The sequence below is a fragment of the Elephas maximus genome, chromosome 2 (assembly GCF_024166365.1).
Source record: "Elephas maximus indicus isolate mEleMax1 chromosome 2, mEleMax1 primary haplotype, whole genome shotgun sequence".
Lineage (NCBI taxonomy): Eukaryota > Metazoa > Chordata > Mammalia > Proboscidea > Elephantidae > Elephas > Elephas maximus.
This window is the reverse complement of record NC_064820.1, coordinates 132,618,560-132,638,073: the sequence shown is the minus strand read 5'-3', so window position 1 is coordinate 132,638,073 and position 19,514 is coordinate 132,618,560. Positions and strand designations below refer to the sequence as shown.

General features: G+C 37.3%; 1 long non-coding RNA gene across 1 annotated transcript in view; it reads left to right on the top strand.

Moving 5' to 3' along the window:
• Nucleotides 1-1,152: 1,152 nt before the first annotated feature.
• The window catches only part of LOC126061672 (uncharacterized), a 44,965-nt gene continuing 26,603 nt past the window's right edge, over nt 1,153-19,514 (top strand). Inside the window, exons 1-2 of the long non-coding RNA XR_007513867.1 lie at nt 1,153-1,320; nt 1,863-2,113. This is a non-coding gene — a long non-coding RNA (uncharacterized LOC126061672). The remainder of the gene's footprint in view (nt 1,321-1,862; nt 2,114-19,514) is intronic.

Sequence of the window (19,514 nt, the reverse complement as noted above, 5' to 3'; positions counted from 1 at the left end):
TATATCTACTCTTTAGAGCAGACTATGGTGAGCTGTCTTTAAGGTATCACCCGTGATCGTCACCTAATTCCTTCCCCTTGAGTATGAGCAGCACCTGTGATTGGCTTCTAACCAATGGAATGCAGCAAAGGCGATGGAATATATGTGATTACACGGATGTGATTACCGAAGAGCGTAGCACCTGTCTTGTTAGAGTCTCTGTTGCTGGCTTTGAAGAAGCTGGCTGCCGTGAATCCTACAGCTGCAAGGAAATGAATTCTGCCAACAACCTGAGGAGCCTTGGAAGTGGATGTGTTCGCGTTTGAGCCTCTGAAGAGAACCCAGTCCTGGCTGATACTTTGATTGCAGCCTTGTGAGACTCTAAGCAGAGGCCCAAGTTAAACTTCGCCTATGCTTCTGAGCCACAGAAACTTTGAGATAATAACTGCGAATTGTTTTAAGCCACTATGTTTTGGTCATTTGTTATGCAGCAATAAAAAAAAAATGAATACACAGGCATTACATACATTTGTATGTTAGAATATAGTACATTTATGTATTCATTTATTTTGGATTTGGTGGGGTAAATTTATGCAGTTCACAGTCCCTTTTATGTATATTGAATTATTTCTGCCCATCTCAGCATAGGAATGGCCTCCAGAAATGGCCCGAATGTCCACTATCCTAACTCACTGCAGTGAGACTACAGGGGGAAGAGCCAGAGGGCTTGTCGGGATACTGTCACCTGGAGTGGAGGAGAAATAAGGTTGAAATGCATGGTGCCAGAGCTGGTCTGTGGAAAATTCGTCAAAATTGTATCTCATATTTGAAATAAACCTGACAGAAAAATTGCCAAATTTGACAATTTTAACCATCACTGATGAGCTGTGAAACTAAAAAACAATTTTCTAAACTAAAAATGATAAAAAATAATTTTTGATCAATCATTTCAGAAGGGAAGCCAAACTATCTTTTGATTCTTGTCCTACAAAATATTTTGCAATTGCTATTACATGAAGAGGAATAAAAAAATATGAAGCTAAAACTGTAAGAAAAAACATTTTAGAGGAGTTGTGTTATTTCCCGTTTGTTATTGTGATTGTTTTTTGTAGTATTTTTTAGTTAATATTTCAAACTTTTATGATTTATTTTTCATTCTAATAAACATTCACTTTTATATCTAATATTGTATTTATAATTTTATGTTCTTTTTCTTAAATAGGATACCCCAAATTGCACAGGCTTCAAATCCCACAAAACCTAAGTTCACCTCTTCGTGAAAGCCAGGAGAGGAATGATAATAACAACAACAACAAAAATGTTGCTAACAACTACAGTAAGGTAAGGTAGATTAGGTTCCATGAGAGCTGGCAGCACGGAATCATTGCTGACTATGACAAGAATTATTTCAGAGGACTGGTATGAGCAGAAAACAGAGGGTTGATCTGGAAAATGAATGAGAAGTGCTATGGCATGATGATGGTGGATATCAACAAGTTCTGAGAGGAGTTTGGCAGACAAATTTGGCAAATAGATCAGGCAGCAGATGGAGGGGGATGTGTGGCCATGGGGATTTTCTTTTTTTATTGAAGCAATATTGTGTGCTGATGGAAATGCTCCAATAGGGAGGAAGATATTTACAATTCAGGATGTTCAGGGGTAACTGTATGTGGTAGCCATCCTCCCAGGTGCCCCACCCCCACCGCAATGATCCCACCTCTTGATATTTACACCCTTGAGTAATACTCTCCCAAATGTATCAGGATTGGTATATGTGACCTAGACCACACAGCAGAAATGATGGGATGATTGCTTCTAAAATTCAGTTATAATAGACTACAATTTCCACTTGATCTCTCTCTTCTTTCTCATCACTTGTTCAGGGGGAAAACAAGTTGTCCTATTATGAGCAGCCATTGGGTGAAGGTCAAGTCCTGGGGAACTGAAGCCTCCAATGAATAGCCAGTGAGGAACTCACCAACGACAATGTGAATGAGTTTACAAGTGACTCCTCTAGTCCCAGTCAAGCCTTGAGATGACCTTAGTCTTAGCTGATAATTGCAAACTCATTAGATACCTTGATGCAGAACCACCTAGACGAGGTACTCATGGATTCCTAATCCTCAGAAATCACGTGAGTTTATAAATATTTGTTGTTTTTAACAATAATTGTTGTTGTGCAATGATAGATAACTAAAACAACACAGAAGCAAGGTTCTTGAGAAGATGAAATAGAAAGTGATACAGAGCACAAGTGAATAAATTGGCCATTAATTAAAGCAGGGATGTTTCTTTCTTTTAACGGAAGAGAAGATAAAGCGTATGGGTACAGATGTACAGGAGTTTGTAGATAATGTTTGCTAGAATATTAAAAAAAAAAATTGTAATTTTAATTTTATTGATTTTTCTTTTCTCAATTAAGTGTAAGGTAAGATTTTTCAGTGGTAAGTAATGGGAAGGGGAGTTGGAAGGGGTGAGATACTTAAGAACTGTAGAAAAAAAAATGAAATAGTTATCTTGGAGAGTGAGAAAGGAAACTTAATAGGAAATTATAGTAGGACCACTGGTTAATATTGAGTTCTGTTTGAGGGGTGTTGTATGTAAACTGACTTTAGTCAGCCAACTGTGTAATATTTCTCCAACCACATTTAGTTGCTTGGGCTAAGCCATAGGAAAAGCAGATATCTGGGTTTAATCAGAATCGAAGCTTGCCAAGTGAGTTCAGTAGAGGAAGAGGGGCAAGGAAGTCAAGGATATTTACAAAAGAAGGATTACAATGATGGGCCCTGGAATCCCATCCAAGGAGGGGAAGGTAAAAAAGGAGACCTATCAATAGTGAAAAGGCATTGGTATAGTTAATAAATTGGAGCTCTTGCCCAAGAACAGTTACACCAGGTAGTACCTGAGTATAAAAGGTAAAATGGGCTAAGGTAATAGACAGTTCATTTGAAGATAAAAATTGAGGATATTGTAATGAAATGTGTAGTTGAGGTGAGTGGAAGAGGAAAACATATTATTTGTTAAGAGTAGTTGGGTAGTGGAGTTAAGTTATTAAGTTTAAGAGAAAAAAATCAATGAGCTCTTGAGCAGAGAGTATCTGCAGAAATGTGAGATGATGGACATTGCTTAACCACATGAGTTAGGGCACCAAAGATGTTATAGTGCTCTGAGGAAATGGAATTCAAGGTCTCCCCGCTGCCGTCGAGTCGATTCCGAAAGATCTCAGTGGAAGCTAAAACATGCGTAAAAAGATTATTATCTTGGCAGTGGAAAGTAAACCTTATTAGAATGGCCTTTTACAGAGAAAACTCACATATAAATGAAATAGAGAGTAGACAAAGACTGGGCCACACTTTGCATCCCTAGCTTCACCTTGGGTGGCAGCTTGGAAAACAGTTTGAACACAAAGAATGATGTCAGGAAGGGAAAAAATCTGATTGATATATTCAAAGTTATCTCAAGCCTCTTGTTGGAAGGATGGTCTGCCTCTGTAATTCCCATCTGGGCTACCTAAACTGAGGCCTGGGGCCCAGAACATTCTCTGATAAGGAGACTGGGAATTTGGTTTTTCTCTCTTTCCCAGTTCCTTCTTTTTGTGTGAGGAGGCTTCCTTCCTCTTCTGAGCTCACAGTAATTGTACCAAGGATACACTCCAGGCAAGGCAGGTTCTCCTGGTAAACTTTTTACCCACTGTATTATTAATCAGAAAATGCAGGCTTACAAAATTAATCTTGTATCTAGAGGAGAAGAAATGTTCTTTTTGGTTATGCTGTGTGCACCTAAACAAAATACACCCCCCTCTGGTAACAGGGTGGCCAGGCCAGGCGTGCTTGAACAAAGACCCCTTCCTCCTACTCCCTCTCGCCTTTCCATGCAATCCAGCATACATGCCCCTCTAGTTTATACAATAAAAACCCCAGGCCCAAGTCCCCCTTTGTTCCCTCGCCCATGGCACAACGAAGGGAGGGCATGGAGGTGACTAAAGACATTGGCCAAGAGTCTTTTGGGAGAGCCTGGCTGCTGGAAACCCTGATCCATTTATTGTCATCCTGATTAATGTATAAGTAGTGAGACTTGTGATCAGTCAACGAGTAACGTGATTATTCCTTCTGATGTAAAGAGCCCTGCACTGTTTGATTTATTTTAGTTGGAACATGGCACTGGTGGGAGTCCCTGCGTGGTACAAATGGTTAATGAGCTCAGCTCTTGACTGAAAAGTTAGAAGTCCGAGTCAACCCAGAGATGCCTTGGCAGAAAGGCCTGGGGACGGCTGAAAAAGCAGCCATTGTACATGGGGTCACCATGAGTCAGAACTGACTCGATGGCAACTGGTCTACTTGAGAGTTCTGGGGACTGCTGACCAAAGCTCTATCTTTGATTTTGAGTAAAGCCATGTTGCTCCCCTTCAGCTGCAGCCCTTAGCTCAGGGTAAGTTGGTAGAGGTTTGGAAGAATCTAGTAATCAGCTGATTAGTTTGTTTTTCCAGTCTTCACCATTTCCCAGTAGGGTTGGGCTCTCTTAGAGGGATAGTGGAAATGATCAATGTATTTTAACACCATAATGTAGCATGTGATTGCTTGTTGAATGATTAAGTTAGTAGTGAGTGTGGATTGGTTAGAGCAATGGTTCTCACTAGTTTGTATCAATATAGGAAACATATCAGAATCCAGGGAGGAAAATATGTGCAATTAAAAAAAATCATATTGAATATCATATGATATCATTGTAATTTTATATCTAGAAATGAAAAATATTTCTATTTTTATTATGAGCTATATCTGTTATTTATGGTACACAAATAAGTACAAGACTACTATAACAAATAACCATACATACATTACCAACTTAAGAACTAGGCACAATGGACAAAATTGAAACTCTGCTCATGAACCCAAACACTTCTTCCCCAGAAGTAGCAGTCTTCCTCATCTTGTTTATTATTCTCAAGCATATTTTATAAGTTTTTGAATTCTATATCCATAAATAAAATACTCTGCTGTTTCACATGGCTTCAAACAGTATGTAGCATTTTGCAACTTACTTTTATTCCTCTCATTATTACATTTTTAGATTTATTCATGTTGTTACATGTAGCTTTGCTTCATTCATTTAGATTGATAATAGCATTTCACTGTCTGAGTCTATCACAATTCATGTATCTGCTCTCCTGCTGACAAACATTTAAGTTATTTCCAGTTTTTCCCTATTACTAGTGATGCTAGAATGAATATTTTTAGAATGTATCTGGGTGCACATGTTTAGTAGTGAAATTGCTGGGTCCTAGGGCATGCATATTTTTAACTTTCTGATAGTTTGATAAATTTTTCTCTACAGTGATTGGATCGGTTTATATTCCTCTCCAAGCAATTTATGAAAATCTCTGTGGACCCACACCCTCACCAGTACTTAAAAACATTTCAGTCTGGTGGCTGTGAGATGTTGTCTCACTATTTTAATTTGAAGTTCCCTAGCAATACGCTATTTAATTTAAAAAATAAATAAATAAAAACCTCCAGAAAATAAAGCTCAACAAGCAAAGCACTTTCTAAATGGTCAAGCCTCTCAACATGCTGTCTCTGAGATTCTTACTGAATAGGTGAGGGTTGCATGGCCCCCTGAGGACAGGTGGAGAATCTCCTGAGGTGTTTATGTTTATCTAATGACGGCTATAGGGTCGCTATGAGTTGGAACCAACTCAACGGCACCTAACAACAACCATAAAAAAGAAGACTTGGCATTAAAAGATGGAGAAATGATGGGTGGAGAAAGAAAGGATGAAAATCAAATGGAATGCATTGTTTTTATTACTACAAGATGAAAAAAAGGTAGGGTTGGTACATAAAAGGGCAAAGAATAATTCAGGATGAAAGGGGAAGATGAGAATGAAAAGAGCTGCTTGAAATTAAGCATGCTACCTGTGTTTCCTTAGAATTACCCTTTTTAAAGTATATTCTCTTAGTTTGCCCTTTTAAGTCACTAGGGTCTCCAACTATGTCCTATTTAAGGTAAATGGTTTGTTGATAATAATCATAGAATTAGAGTGTGGGTAGGAATCTTAAGGCATCGTTTCATTTTACACATGAGAAAACTGAAGCAAAAAGAGAAGTCACACATGCATAATGAACATGTTTTAATAATGTTATTGAAGAAACAATTGGGGTTCTTCACTGGTGCATGTTTACTGGAGTATTCATCTGATTGCTACCAAGATGAAAATCCCCCCTTCTATGCTATAACTAAGGAGCCTTGGTGGTGTAATCGTTACATGCTCTTGGATGCAAACCTTAAGTTTGGCAGTTCAAACCTACCAGCATCTCCATGGGAGAAAAGGCCTGGTGATCTTCTTCTGTAGGAAAGCCTATGGAGAAGTTCTACTCTGTTCTATAGGGCCAATACGAGTTGGAATCAACTCTATGGCACACAACAACATGCTATAAGTATAATATAAACCAAGAAACCAAACTCATTGCGTCAAGTCGATTCCAACTCATAGCAACCCTACAGGACAGAGTAGAACTGCCCCATACAGTTTCCAAGGAGCGGCTGCTGGATTCAAACTGCCAGCCTCTTGGTTAGCAGCTGTAACTCTTAATCGCTATACTACCAGGGTTTCCTGAATATAATATAGTGGTTGAGAATATGTAGGCCTGGGATCAGAGAGGCCTGGGCTTGACCCCTAGCTTTGCAAATGTTAAGCATGTGATCTTGATCAAGTAATTTGATCTCTCTATCTTCAGTTTTCTTTGTTGTGAAATAGGCAAAGTTTTAATTCCTACCTTTTATGGTGTTTTGAAGATTAAATAATATCATATCTTACCTCAGGCCCTGATATATATTTTACATTTAAGCAATTAATAAATGGTAGATATTTTATATATGTAAATGGGCTATATATATATATATATACATATGGGCAATAAATGAACAAATAAAAGACTTCCTAGTGCTGGTGGCGTAGCGGTTAAGTGCTACAGCTGCTAACCAAAAGGTCATCAGTTCGAATCTACCAGGCGCTCCTTGGAAACCCCATAGAGCAGTTCTGCTCTGTCCTATAGGGTTGCTATGAGTCAGAATCGACTTGATGGCAATGGGTTCGGTTTTTTGTGTTTTTTAAATTGTATTTATATTTTAACACCTCAGTGTTTGAGACATATTTTAGCCATTTAGTGTTCCGATTTGAACTGTCAATAGGAAAATGACAGAGGTTTTGCTAGAGCTAAACAAGTGACAAATGGCAGGTTTAGGTCTCTATCGCATGGGTGAACTGGCAAATGTTATACTGTATATATATTTATAATAATTTAAGAAACAATACAATACACTATGGGATGCCTTTGGCTAAGTTTTTACTTGAATCTAAAGAATTTAAATTTTTTGCATTTAATTTAAAGAATTAGAACTGTGCTCTGCAAGATTCCTTATTTGCTAAGTTATGTTTCTTCTCCTAATGAATCTATCTACATAATGCTTGTAAATCTTCACAGAAAAAGGAAACAGAGTAGTTTATCTTCTTATTTTTCTACATTATTTTTTTCGACTAGATTGAGAAAATCCAACTTACCTATTTCTTTTCTCCTCACACCTTTTATTTCCACATTCTAAAATAAACCTACGTCAAATTCTTCCACTATTTTTTGAAGGAAAAATTGTGGCCATTTCTAATAAATATCGTCATGAGTCTTTTATTTGTGTATCCCATCTCTTTTGCACATCTTTTATCCCCCCTTATATGCCACACCCTGTGCCATTGGTGTCAAATTGATTCTAACTTGTAATGATCCCACAGGACAGAGTAAAACTGCCCCATAGGGTTTCCAAGGCTGTGATCTTTACAGAAACAGACTGCCACATCTTTCTCCCACTGAGCAGCTGGTGGGTTTGAAGCACTGACCGTTTGGTTAGCAGCATAGCATTTAATCACTGCGCCACCAGGACTCCTTCTTACACGCCTTAAGCTTAAATAATTTATTTTAGCATTATTTTCTCTTGATTCTATGGCTTCTGCTAGCTTCCAGTTCAAGATGGCTGACCAAGCACATATATATATAAAAGTTTACCTTTCCTCTCTCCCAAATTCCTATTGAAAATTAAAACAAATAGATACATATGTATATATATACACACATATATGAATAATAAAAAAAAATGTATAGTAGTACAGAAAACACTGATCCTCTACCAAGCACAGGGTCAGCAGAAAGAGGAAGACTCTCAGTGAAATGGTTTGACATGGTAGCTGCAACAATGAGCTCAAACGTAGCAATGATGGTGAGGATGGCACAGGACTGGGCAGTGTTTTGTTCTGTTGTACACATCATCTCTCTGAGTCAGAACTGACTCCACAGCACCTAACAAAAAAGTATAGAAAAAAAAGCAAAACATTCCATCAGAGGACAAGAATTTTGAGGAAGTTATAAAAGCTCTAAAGCCAATAGATTAGTGTTTTTGCTTAACCCAACAAAGTCAGAGAACTGCTAACATAACACAAATATATGTTAAAAATACAATTATATCATAGAACAACTGAGGTGGCTGGCTTCCCAGAAGGTCCCTGAATCAGAGCCAAGACTAAGGAGAGAGGCATAAGGCGGGTGAGGCACTTTTGTCAAATGTAAAATTTGAACAGACACCAAAAAACTCGATAATTGAGATAAATCATATTTTGAAAAATCTAAATTAATGCAGGGGGGAAAAAAAAAGCCTGTAATAAACAAAATACCAGTATTTCTAGATTTTCCTTCCGGCTCAGTCTCCAGTGTGGCTTGGCAGGGCACTGTTACTGATCCTGTCTTTATCTATAATTTTGATATTTTGTTCATCCTAGAGTTTGCATTAATTGTGATTTTTAAAAATATTGCATTTTAATATTACTTACCTGGATTAACGGTAATGGGTTTTTTTTTTTTTAACCTGGATTATTGAGTTTTTTTTAACAAACTTTTAAATTTTGTGCCCGAGGCAAGTGCCACACTTGCTTCATTCCTCTTGCCTTATTCCCAGCCATGCCTGAAGTAACCATCAGATCAGAGGCAGCCGCAGAAGTAGACTCTGAGGCAGTCTTTGGATATTTATTTAAAGGATTGTGAAAATCGCTCAGCTATCACCCCCTTAACGTGGCTTGCTCTGGTGTTTGTCCTTAGTATAAAACTGGGAGAAGAGTTCTTTAAATAAAATGAAAACTTTTCCATGGGGAACTTATAAAGTGGGCTTTTGGGTGAAAGAGAGAAACTGAGTAGGGAGTCTAAATAACTTTTATAATATATAAGGACTCCTATATAAGCAGAAGATAAGTTCTGTACGTACCTCGAAAGAAAACCAATTAAATAATGTGTTGTTTACTGCTCCCACCCACCAGGCCACTTCCTGGTTATTCACTACCTATTTTCACTCCAGCCAGCTAGCCTATGGACTGAAGTCACATTCCCTGCCTGGGGAACAGTAGTATTTACTTGAATTGAGGAAGGCCTCTTTAGTTCTCAATATTATCAACCACTGGGAAGCTGAGAAAAGCTAACAAACAACAATTATAAATCTAACTACGTTAAAGGATAAACCCTCACCGGAGAAAGTAGATACCAGAAATAGAAGAAAATTTAAAATAGGTGTTTATATACTAAGAGAGATAAGACGGGATACTAAATTCAGAGAAAAAGAACAGAACAGATTGCTTTGGAAAAGAGGTAATCTGAGTCTGGGAAAATTTAGTGCAAATTCTAGATATTAAAAAACAAACAACAACAACAACAACAAAAAAGAAAAACAGAAGAGTGGTGGGGTAGGAAAGTCACAGCCTGAATGTAAGCTTCAGGAAAGCAAGGATAGTTTTGTTCCTTATAGTATCTTTAGCACATAGATGAGCTCAGTACATGTTGATCTTGTCTTGCTCTAGCAAGACGCTAGAGTTAATCTAGTAAATCTTCTGGAGGACTCTACTTTCCCATTGTCTTGATATCAGGCTTGGCCACTGACATACCTTGGTCAATGGGAGGTGAGTAGACAGAAAATTACTGTTGTTGTTAGGTACCATCAAGTTACTTCCAACTCATAATGACCCTGTGTACAACAGAACAAAAAATTGCCTGGTCCTGCATCATCTTCATAATCATTGCTGTGTTTGAGCCCATTGTTGCACCCACCATGTCAATCCATTTTGCTGTATTTCTTCCTCTTTTTCACTGACCCTCTACTTTACCAAGCATGATGCCCTTCTATAGGGACTGGTCCCTTCTGATGATGCATCCAAAGTATATAAGATGAAGTCTCACCATCCTCACTTCCTAGGAGCATTCTAGCTGTACTTCTTCCAAGACAGATTTGTTCATTCTTCTGGCATTCCATGGTATAGTCAATATTCTTTGCCAACACCATAATTCAAATGCATCAATCCTTCTTCAGTCTTCCTTATTCATTGTCCTGCTTTCACACGCATTTGAGACAACTGAAAATACGATAGCTTGGGTCAGGGCACCTTAGTCCTCAAAATGACATCTTTGCTTTATAACACTTGAGAGAGGTCTTTTGCAGCAGATTTGCCGAATGAAAACAAAAGTTTTGAGAGCTTGAATGCCTCAGCTCTGGTTTGGCAAAAGAATAGCATCTCCTAAAGCGGGGCTGCACCTTCAGCCTCATTTCAAGAATGAAGACGATACATGCAATACGGCCACAGCTGACCTACAACCTCCAGAGATGACATGAAATGTAAGTAAGAATGAACTTTTTGTGGTAAACCACTAAAGTCTGGAGGTCACTTGTCATCAAAGCAGAGCTGATTAATATAGTTACTGAATGATTTTTGATGTTGATAGGAATATTTTTCCAAAACTTTCTGTTAAAAATACATGGTAATTGCTAGTGAAATATAAATGTCTTAGTTATCTAGTGCTGCTATAACAGAAATACCACAAATGGATGGCTTTAGCAAAGAAAAATTTATTTTCTCACAGTCTAGTAGGCTAGAAGTCCAAATTCAGGATGCCAGTTCCAGGGGAATGCCCTCTTTCAATGGAGGATGGTCCTTCTCATCAATCTTTCCCTGGACTAGGAGCTTCTCCACACAGGAACCCTGGGTCCAAAGGATGTGCTCCACTTCTGGTTCTGCTTTCTTGATGTTATGAGGTCCCCCTGTCTCTCTACTCGCTTCTTTCTTTTATATCTCAAAAGAGATTGGTTCAAAACACAATACAATCTTGTAGATTGAGCTCTTCCTCATTAACATAACTGCCACCTATCCCACCTCATTAGCATCATAGAGGTAGGATTTACAATGCATAGGAAAGTCACATCAAATGACAAAATGGTGGACAATCACACAATACTGGATATCATGGCCTAGCCAAATTGATACACATATTTTTGGTGGGATACAATTCAATCCATGACAATAAATAAAGGCGAATTACCTACTTGATGAAAATAAGGATCAAGTAAAATGTGACAAGCCTAATATTAACAAAAAAAAGCAAAAAATGTAGAAGTTGGTAGAAACAAGTACACATATTTTAGCGATAACAATGTAAATGAATTTAAATCCTTGGTTAAAAGACAATTTCAGGTTGAGTAATTGCTCCTGAGAAATAAAAGTTAAATCCTGGCAATGAAAGCACTGGATCATTTTGTCTGAGATGGTAATTCTCAGTATTCCAAAATTATTTTTCAATAAGCATTAAAAGATATTAATGCAGCATTTGAGTGTTTAAAAACTACTCAATATTTATTATTTCTATTATTCTCCATTTTCTCAAGATAAAAAAATATATATGTAGGCAGACGTATGTACATACCCTGGAGAATCTCTGAATATAAAAAATTTTCCCTACAAATATCCTTTGTATTATTTGCTTGAATATGGGTGACAAACCTGCACAATACCCTCAAACATATTAAGAAGCAAATAGGAAACAAATTTCCCACTTTAGTTAAGAGCAAATTACTCTCCTAAACCACCCCTTGCCCTGACAAAGAACAAAAACAAAACAAAATCCACACACATACAAGAAAAGGATTTTCACCCTTGTGACAAAATAAAACAGAAAAAAGAAACATATGCAAAATATTTTTTGGGCAATGATTTTCCAACTTCTGTTCATAGACGTTGTTGTTAGCTGCTGTCAGTTGGCCCGACTCATGGCGACCCCATGCATGGTGGAAAGAAATGCTGCCTGGTCTTGTGCCATCTCCATGACTGGTTTTGGATCTGTTGTGATTCATAAGGTTTTTATTGACTGATTTTTGGAAGTAGATTGTGATGCTTTTCTTCCTAGTCTTAGTCTGGAAGCCCCACTGAAGCTTGTTCAGTATCACAGCAACAAAGAAGCCTGCTCTAACAGAGGGTGGTAGCTGCCATGAGGTGCATAAAAACCCACCCATTGCTATCTAGTCAATTCCGACTCATAGCCACCATATAGGACTGAGTAGAAACGTACCATAGGATTTCTAAGCAGCTGGTGTATTCCAACTGCTGACTTTATGGTTAGCAATCAAAATGCTTAACTACTGCGCCACCAGGGCTACCATGAGGTGCATAGACCAAACATCTCAGCTTGCCTAAAATAATTCAGGTTATTCACACTGTCCCAGAACAATTATTAGTGGAATCCCTTTTTGCTCTCAAAATTTTCCTGGTTTTGTTGATAAATTCGTACTATTCATGTAACAGCCTTACTGTGATTTTTTTATATGTATAATGAATGGTAATATACTTGTATGCTATATAATACTGAGGGACTCTGGGAAATGCTAAGTACACAAAATGAGTCCTTGATTGATTCATAATCTAAATCCATTACGATCGTTAAATTTGCTTTAGTTTAATAATCTATAAAATTGGGATAACACCTAATTTTAGAAACTTCATAATGTCTTCTAAGGCTTGGATAATATAGATATGAGACCATTTTGAGTATCATATAGTATTTTAAACATTATAAATACATTGTATTTGTCTGATAATCATTTGTTTTATGAAGCTCTAGACTCTAGGAATGTTGTTGCTGTTGTTAGGTGCTATTGAGCTCAGGACTGGATTAGGCCTGTGAGAGCCCTAAGCACTGATAATCTGTGGTGCCCCCTACTCTGCTTACTCACGCATTCGAATGGGATATAAGAGTTATATGTATCCATGTATATATATATATATATATGTATGTGTGTGTCTGTGTCTGTGTCTTAGCTATCTATGATGTAAATGCATTCCGTTGTGCATGGGGTCGCTATGAGTCGGAATTGACTTGATGGCACCTAACAACAACTTAACATTTGTGCTTGAACACAAAAGTGGTACATGCCATTTTAGTGGAATGAGATGAATTAGGTTATAAAATTTTTAGTGAATGTGGGGTACCAAGATTTTTTCGATATACCACAATTTCTACACATGTATTCTGATAAATGCCCTTCGTTGCTTTCTTGGAAAATGAGTTTAGAAACACACTCATTATTGCAAAAGAGAAACATATTTTTGCATGATAAATAAATACTGAATTTTGCATCCTCTTAATGTACCTAACACCTTTTATTAGCATATAGAGAGTACTATCAAGCACTATGTCCCATACAACAGACGATAAAAAATGAAACTCACTTGATACATAAATTAAAACTTTTTGTGTTAGATAAATATTAATATTTCCTGTATTTTTTGGAATTTTCTATGTTAGCATTATATTAAATTATTACCCATGTTAGTATTATATTGAACATATGTTAGGTTATATCCACAAGTATGCCAAACAGATTTTAAAGTCAAAGTTATAAATATTATTTTTTGTAAAACTTAGGACATAAATCTGTAAATAAATGCTATACAGTTAAAAAGTAACTTGACTGAATTCATCACAGTGGTCAACTTACTTGAGTTCCCTCACTTTTGCACATCATCTGGGCCTGGAGTTCCCAGTGGTTGTACCTGGATGTTTGCAAGACATACCTTTGTGTTTGTATCACAGCAAAAGGCATTACTGGACTTCCTGGCTGGAGCTGCTGGATCAGCATACATGGATGTACCAGCTGGTTCTCTCAAAATGGAGCAGAGACCTGTTATCTATTAATATAATCCATCCTTGCCCAGTAACCGCTCATGTTGGTTCCAATGCATATTTGGTGAATACAAAAAGAGTTAGTCTCGACAGCCCACATCCACCTCTTGTTTATTAGAAAGAAGTAGTATATTCCCAAGAGACCCACTGAGATAAGGAGTTTCCATTACCACAGGAGGGGGCTGTGGGAGACAGATGTCAGTGAAGGTGTTGAAGTAGTAGGGGCCTCATAGCTTAAAGAACCTTGGACATGTGCACCCTCATGATCCTCCATGAACTTTATTTGCAGCCAGGACATTCTCACACACTGGAGCTGCGATCAGTTCCTTTTAGAGCTCTGCCAGTTTCCTTCCACTGTGGCACTCACTTTTCCTTATGTCAGGTTTGCTTGGCATCTATGGGTCTTTGCTTTGGACAACTGGTGCCCCTGTTTTATTGATGCCCTAAGCACATGCTTATCTTGCTTATTGGGTAATCTGTCCCTGGTTGAGTTAATTCCAATTCATAGTGATCCCAAGTGACAGAGTAGAACTGCCCCATAGGGTTTTCTAGGCTGCAATCTTTACAGGAGTAGATTGCCAGCTCTTTCTCCACCTGAGCTGCTGGGTGAGTTTGAACCACCAACATTTTCCGCTAGCAGACGAGCACTTAACTTTCCTCCACATAAAGTGTCATTACTCTTTTTGATAATCTAAACATTGTTTCAAATATTTATCCTGTTTAGCGTTGTCTTTCTTTTTTGACAACACTGTGTGTAGATTCATCAAGATCGTAATGTCTTGTAACAATGATACACCACTTGAGTGAGGATAACTATCTTTAAAACTAATTTTTGAGCTTAGCTAATTTTTATAGAAGGAGAAATCATTCTATATTACTTCATTCATGTGATTTCCTTAGATGTTTTTCTTCAGATATAATCTGAATAAAAGTCAGTGTGACCACTTCACCCTCTTGAAGCCTGTTTCTCCCAATGTGGAAGCCATCTCCAAACTGCTCAAAGTTTATTTGCAAACAAAAGGTGTCCACGAAAATGTCTCTAATTTTCCAGGAAATGAATGGTTTATGCTACTTAGTGATTTCTTATTTAGGTGAAATCTGCATTATTTTCTCTCCATTATGCCTCCTTCATTAATGACTTTTAAATTAGAAACATGCAATAAAAGTATCAATGAGAATCAGATTTTAGTTTTTATCTCCCTACGATGCCTAATCTCCAAATTCCTAAATTAGTTGTCAAAATTCTTACGGTCTTCGTTGCCTATTATCAAAACAGCAGGAATCTCTAAATTTAAAGAACAACCTGTTTTAACAAGATTTCAGTTTAATTTTGAAACCCAGAATATCCATATGTGAGGTGAGAGAGTTGATATCACTTGACTCTGTGTTTGGCAAGACCAAGTCTTTTCTTCTTAGTGGAATAGTGAAGTTTTTTTAAAGCTTCGTTTCATCCTGAATAATTCTAGGAGAAAGTTGACAGGGCAATAAATATAGAGATGAGGCATGTTTACCTTGTCCTTGACCCTGCACAAATGACTGGTTTTAGTAGTTCCAAAACACTGTTTGTATTATATAAATAAGGATGCTACATTTTCAACATGATTTTGAAAACTTTCACACAGCAGCACAGTTTAAAAAAATGCAGCAATTGCTGTCAGTGTGGTGCAATGACAGGGCAAGCTTTTGGCACTGATAACACTCTTCGGAAAACCTGAATTAACCATACTGATCATTAAGATATAAAAAGAAAGAGAAAAGCCTTTCTATGTAGCATCAGTACAGAGGAGCACAGAGCCAGATGGAAATACTGCTATCACAGGACAGGCATTTACAACATTTGGGACAATTCAGGAGAAAAGACAACCAACCAGCCACCAACAACAAAGCAATTTTTCAAAAGTGGTTAGTCCCCCCAAATCATGATATTAAGTAAACTGTCAACCAAACTCTACTTCTTCCTGATAGCTGTCTGGCTGAGAATTAGATCTATGAGTAATCCACTAGGGATTCCTTTAAATATGGCAACCGGAACAATGAAGGGTTTTCTTACATCATTATTGCTGCAGTGCATTTAATGAGAGGAAGATAAATACTGCTCCTGAAATAGTTAATTCTGCCCATCTCCTTACACCTAATTAACACCGGGAAGGCCTTGGGCAAAAGGGAAAACAGGACTCCTGGGATTAGGTCATCTCATCAGGGCTCCAAGTAAACCCAAAGAATACCTGTCAACCAGATAGAAGGCAATAGCAGTTAGAATTTGCAATTTGATTTTTAAGCCTTTCTGTCAGGAAATAGAGGTGAAGGCAGAAAAGGAATTTGCAGTTTCTGAGAAGTCTAACACGTATTTGCTTTTGCCTTTAGTAAAATTGCACTAATTTGGACAAAAGAAGAGGAAAATAAAATTTCAATTAAAAATACCTTTAAAGAAACAATGAAGACTTGAAACTAGGTACATAGAATATGGCTTCAGGGGATTAAAATAATGATTTATTATAATGAGAATATCAATTTATAGTTAATTACGTGCTTGCGTTGACAAGAAGTGACAGTTATCTCCAGCCATGTGAAAGCCTGTCATGCAGAAAAGGGAGCAACTTGTTTCATATTGCTCCAGAAGGCAGAATTAAAAATCCATGAGCTGAACTTTTGGGGAGCTGATTTTGTCTTTCCGTTGAATATAAATTTATTGTTTCCTGTGAAAGCTAATCTCCTATCTTGTAAAGTAGTCTTACTACTCATTGACCATCTGTAACGGATGTTGTGAAAAAAATTCTTGCCTTTGGTAAGATGTTAACTTAGATCAGTACTTTCATTTTTTTTTTTTTTTGCAACAGACTTAAAAAATTGAAATCTTATTCAGAATGTCAGTATATAAAACAGATAAAAGAGCTGAAATGATTCCGCAGACAGAATTTTCTGTTTGGAAAGAATATGTTATCATTCATGTAATGACTCCAACACCGTACTAGGGTCACAGAGAACAGAGTTAAAGTTCCCTCCAGGCCAAGATTCTCTGAACTGAGAAAAATGGTTTCAGAGTGCTAGGGATGATTGTTTAATTGAAGGCAAACAAAGAAACAAAACGCATAATACTCCCTGAAAATTTGTTCCACAAATTTATCAGATTCCTTCTTCCAAGTAAGAGCTGGCAACTTCAACTTTTTCATGAACTACTGTATTTTTACACAAATAATGTGCAGCTTCTACATTTTTTGTGAACCCAACGCTCCAGGGAAAGTATTTTCATAAGTGCTGCTATGCCAACTTTTTTTTACATGTTGCTGTAAAAAAAAAAAAGTATAGAACACTTACAAAAACACCTTTGGGAGAGGGCATGGTTGGCAAACAAATGTAGAAAATGCATATTATTTGCACAAAAATATGGGAAATGGTTGAGAGTTTTGAACTGATAATTGTGTCAGACTAGATTCAGAGATATGACATGTTTCTAAACAAAGGTTTAGTAATTGTGGTATTCATGCCCTAGCATAATCCCCCACACATTGAATCAAGGCTTGTCAGTGTGTCTAGTAGGATACAGTGGATGAGATCCTGTGGCTAGGTCATAAATGGAGTTACAGCTTCCAATTTGGCCGCCTTGATTGTTAGCTCAGAGAAAACCAGTGCCGTGCCTTGAGGTCACTCAAGCAGCTTTGTGGAGAAATTCAGTGATAAGGAACTGAGGCCTCCCACCAACAACCATGTTTGGAAGATGATCCTTTGTCCTACACTAATCTTCAAAAAAAAAATTACAGCCCATTCAACACCTCACTGTATCTTTATCAGAGACCCCAAGCCAGCTAAAACAAACCACTCCCAAGTTCCTGACCCACAGAACCTGTGAGATAATATACGATTATTATTGTTTTAAGACACTAAGATTTGTAGTATTTTGTTGTGCAGCAATAAAAATAAAAAGAATAATAAGTGAGTAACCACTTCTTGGAGATTTTCTTCTAGGTGATTCACTGTTCAAGGTGATTCATTGTTCGTGATGAGTGAGGAGAAAATGGCTTCAAAGATCTCTAAGATCCATGACAGCATGAGTGCACATTTATTTGTTTAACTTTTACCTATGTGTCCCCAGCACCTATCATATTTCTTAGATGTTTACATAGGTTGAATAAAAAAAGAATATACAAGACTAAATATTTTCAGAAGTTAAAATTAATGAGGTCAAATTCAGCCATTTATTAGCTTTCTCAATGGGCTGCTAACCTAAAAGTTGGTGGTTAGAACATACTCAGCAGTGCTATGGGAGAAAGGCTTGGTAACCCGTTTTGGTAAAGACTACAGCCAAGAAAACCCTATGGAGCAGTTCTACTCTGTAACACATGGGGTCACCATGAGTCAGAATCAACTCAATAGGAACCAGTTTTATTATATATCCCAAATTTCCGTTTTAAAATGAGGAGGTAGATAATTTTCTTAAATAATTAATTTTGTATAAAATATAAAAAAACATTTGTGTTGTTGTTAGGGGAGGCATTTCTAACATCACGTGATTTAAACTCAAACCTATAGGACAACATATGTTCTTCCCTCTGCCTGAAAAGAACCCTGCTTCCTTTCTCCAAGCTAAATTTTCTTATCCTTCAATACTCAGTGTTGTTGTAGCATCGATCAGCAGGGCAGCCTTTCCTGATCCCTCTGGTCTAGGTTTGGTGGTTCTTTTCTGCATTTACCATCATCATCTCACATTGCATTTGAAAGAATGACACATTTAATTATCCTTTGAAAAAGACAAAAAAAAAAAAAAGCTTAAAAAAGCATCATTATTTCTGTAAAAAACAATACATGCTTATTTAAGAGTGAAATTATATGAGGATGGCTACTAAATTATTCCCTTCCTGCTACTAAAGTATTTAAATGAGTAATAGCCAGATATAAGTCCTCATACCAACAAGTCTAAAAACAGAAGGCTTTTACCTTACCATCAAAGCATTAAAAAAAAACCAAACCCATTGCTGTTGAGTGAATTCCAACTCATAGCGACCCTACAGGACCGAGTAGAACTGCCTCATAGCGTTTCCAAGGAGCAGCTGGTAGATTTGAACTTCCAGCCTTTTAGTTGGCAGCTAAGCTCTTAACCACTGTACCACCAGGGCTCCAATCAACGTGTTTAGAGGGTAAGTAATTGAAAAGAAAAGAATCAACCAAGGCAGCATAACTATTTAAAGATCCTTTAGATACCTGGACATCTTCTGAGATATGTCATAGCAAGGGAATTCTGTCCGCTCAGGAAAATAGTACAGAATAATTTCTAACTAGATCATGTTGGCTAATTGACAATAGCATGAAAGCCTCAGCTCAGGCACAGCTAGAGGGAATATCCCAAACTAAAACCAAAACTCATTGCTGTTGAATAGATTCTGACTCACGGTGACCCCAGATGTTATATAGCAGAACTGTGCTCCATGAAGTTTTCTTGCCTGTAATCTTTACAAAAGCAGATTTCCAGGCCTTTCTTCTACATTGTTGTTGAGTGGGTTTGAACCA